The sequence below is a fragment of the Marmota flaviventris genome, chromosome 13 (assembly GCF_047511675.1).
Source record: "Marmota flaviventris isolate mMarFla1 chromosome 13, mMarFla1.hap1, whole genome shotgun sequence".
Taxonomy (NCBI): domain Eukaryota; kingdom Metazoa; phylum Chordata; class Mammalia; order Rodentia; family Sciuridae; genus Marmota; species Marmota flaviventris.
In genome coordinates, this window is record NC_092510.1 from 71,169,845 (window position 1) to 71,173,651 (window position 3,807).

Sequence of the window (3,807 nt, forward strand, 5' to 3'; positions counted from 1 at the left end):
GTGGTTGCTAGAACCACCCTGTTTAGATTACTGTAGCCTTGTAGAACAAATTTTGAAATAGCAAAGTTGAATCCTTCTATTGTTCTTCTCCTTAAAGATTGCTTCAGCTACTTTGGGTCCCTTGAAATTAATTTTAGGGTAAGTTTTTCTACTTTGACAAAAGAAACCTTAATGTTTTTGATGGAGATTGCATTGAATCTGTAGATGACTTAGGCTGGTCTTGTCTTCTTACCAATATTTAGTCTTCCAGGATGCTTTCCTGTTTATTTAGGTCTTCTTTAACTTCTTTCAGCAATATTTGGTAGCTTGCAGCATATAAGTCTTACACCTTCATGATCAAATTTATTCTTTGCTCTGTTTCCTTTTTCTGGCAACCTTACAATACTCCTTAGCAAAGTACTGTAGGAACCTAAACTTGTTTCTCACCACTGAAGTGACTGAATTCATCAGAGGCTGGTAATAGAAATAAGAACATAAAACCTCTATTATAAGGTAGGAGTGTGTCTAGGATGCTGTGGAGGACTATCAATCCAATTATTCAATCGCTCTGTGACTTCGTGGCCCCTGAGCATCTACCCTATACCAAGCCCTGGGCTGGACAAAGCATTGAACCATTCATGGTTCTTGCTTCCTAGGATGCAGAGGATGATGTGGACAGGCAGAGCCATTTTAAGACATTCATAGGTTAAGCCTGAGGTTCTTTGCCTGTGAAATAGTAATAATGATAGTACAACCTCAGCATATTGCTAGAAGAGTTCATCTACAATGGGTGAAATGGTTAGAATAGTGCCTAGTATATGTGCATATTCAATATACGTTACCCCTCATCTTCTTCATCAATCATCATCATTGACTTTTTTCCATCAGTTAAATTATTTTTACTGTAAAAAGCAAGAGATTTCAGTAATTTTTCTTTATAATTTATGATTAATTTCACTGGATTTAAGGCCTGTGTGGATAATACAAGATGATTTCATCTTGAGATCCTTAATCATATCTGCAGAGATTCTTCTTCCAAGAAGGTCACACTCACAGATTCTGGAGATTAGGACATGGACATGTCTTTGGGGAGCACCTTTCAACCTACTCAACAAGTGTTGGCAAAAATGTGGAAAAATCAGAGTCTTCAAATACAGTTGATGGTAAAATGGTACAGCCATGTTGGACAAGTCTGACAGTTTCTCAAACAGGAACACAAAGTTACCATACGACCCAGCAGCTCCAATCCTGGGCATGTGCCCAGAAAAAAATTTGAAGGAAACATCCACATAGGGGCTGGGGATGTGGCTCAAGTGGTAGCGCGCTCGCCTGGCATGCGTGCAGCCCGGGTTCGATCCTCAGCACCACATACAAACAAAGATGTTGTGTCCGCAGAAAACTAAAAATAAATAAATATTAAAATTCTCTCTCTCTCTCTCTCTCTCTCTCTCTCTCTTTAAAAAAAAATCCACACAAAAACCTGTGCACCAATGTTTATATAATACAGAGCAAAACTGATTCATAATGGTCAAAATGTGGAGGCTATCTAGATGTCCACCAAGTAAGGAATAGATAAATAATAGGTTGCATATCCACACAATTAAATAGTATTTAGCAATAAAAAGGAACTAAATGTTGATTCATGCTACAACATGAATGAACTTTGAAAACATCAAATTATGGTAAGTGAAAGGATCCAGTCACAAAGGGCCACCTATGATATAACTCCACTTAGATAAAATGTCCAGAATAGTTCCATCTATAGAGCCATAAAGTAGATTGGTGGTTGTCTAGGACTAGGGTAGAAAGAAATGGGGAGAGACTCCTAATAGCTATATAACTTTTGGTGGCGTGACAGAAATGGTCTGATATTAATTGTGGTGGTGGTTGCACAACTCTATGACTACTAAACACCACTGAATAACACACCTTAAGTGGATGAATTGTAGGGCATGTGAATTACATCTCAATGAAGCTGGGTAGCCCTGCAGCTAGCTCACGGCAAATCCTCTATACACATGAGTTACTTTCCCAGCAGGTCCACCTGCTTGTGAATGTGACAGCCCTGTATGGAGAAGATGTCTAAGTTGGGGGGCGTCTCCAGATCATCCTAGCTCAGTCATCCAGGTACATCCAAGTGTTTCCTAGGCACCCACTCCACAGAAGAAGCTCAAAGTCTTGTAATAATGCAGAGATGCACTGCCCACGTTCCCTACCCTAAGGTGCCCCCTGGCACAGTGGAAAGAATGTGGGCTGTGCTTTCCTGCTCCCCCCAGACTGCCTTACATAGCCCCTCTCTTCTTCTCCCTTCCCCTCAAACTCTGAAAACTTTCTCCAAGAAAACTGCATTATTAGTATTTGTTTATTCACTCACCACTAAAGGGAAACAGACTGAATCTTAATTGATTCCCCAAGTTTTCTGTCCATAGAACACTTCACTGGACAGTTGATTTTGCCCATCTCCTCTTTCTACAGATGAAGGCCTGAGACCCTGCAGTGGTGGGGAAGAGACCTATTCATGGCCACAGAACTCAGGGGCAGAATCCAAGGGCAACTCCCAGGTTTCTTGCTCCTAGCCAAGAAGACATGGATGATGCAGGTATCTTTTTTGTTCAGTGGATTTCTGATTACTCCGTTCTTCTCAGTGCAGGAAATGAGAGAGGACATAGTGCAGCATTGAAGAGCCAGACCTCTAGGTTTACATCCTGCCTCCACCAGCAGCTGAGTCCTTGAGAAAGCCATGAAATCTCATTAAACCTTGATGTCCCCATCTTCATATGAGTGAGGAAAGTGAAACTAGTACCTACTTTAGGGTTGTTGAGAGGATTGCACGATTGATGTGCATGAAGTAATGTGCATGAGTTGCCTCAAAGCACATCTGGAAAAAGGGAAGGAAATCCTGATATATACTACATCAAGGACAAGACTTGAAGACTTTATGCATGGTGACGTAAGTCATTCACAAAAAGACAAACATTGCATGGTCCCATTTATATGTGGGGTCTCAAGTAGTCAAACTCATAGAAACAGAAAGTAAAGTGGTAGTTTCCAGTTTAATGGATATAGAGTTTCAGTTTTGCAAGATTAGAAAGTTCTGGAGATATACTACAGAACATACAAATACACTTAATGCTATATAACCATATAACTTTTGGTGGCGTGACGGAAATGGTCTGATATTAATTGTGGTGGTGGTTGCACAATGGACTTCACATTTTTAAAAGGTTAAGATGGTAAATTTGATGTTACATGGGTTTCTTTCAACAAAATTAATTTTTAAGTGTGCCTAGCACCTAAGGGTGTAACAGTAATTTGCTAGATGGCTTTGCCATGGTTTGGTGGGTACAGTGACCTGGCATCCAGCACATGCTCCTCATTAGTAGTTCATTTAGAATCTCCCCACCACCTGCCATAGACACAAGGTCCTCATTCCCTGCTTCTTTACCAGAAGTTGAACTTGCAACCCAGCAGGGAAACAAATTGCTCTCACTCCTGGCATGCTCCACCCCACAGGGCTCCCATTGCAGGCTCCTTCCATCTGTAAATTCTTCCCAGACTCCATTTTCCTTATCCTTCATAGTCCAGAGCAAAGCCTACTCCTGAGAAGCCTTCCTCCACCTCCAACCAGAAGGTCTCCTGCTTCTGAAAATAGCTGTCCCTCTCCCTTGGCCCTGCTACCTAGGATAAAAGTCCTTGTTTTATGGCCCCAATAGCATATGACCCTCACATAGAGGTCCTTGGTGTGTTGGGTGGATGCAGAGCCTCTGGACCCACAAACACTTCCTTTGCACCCACTTCACTGCAGGTTTTTTGCAAGCTGTTCCTGTT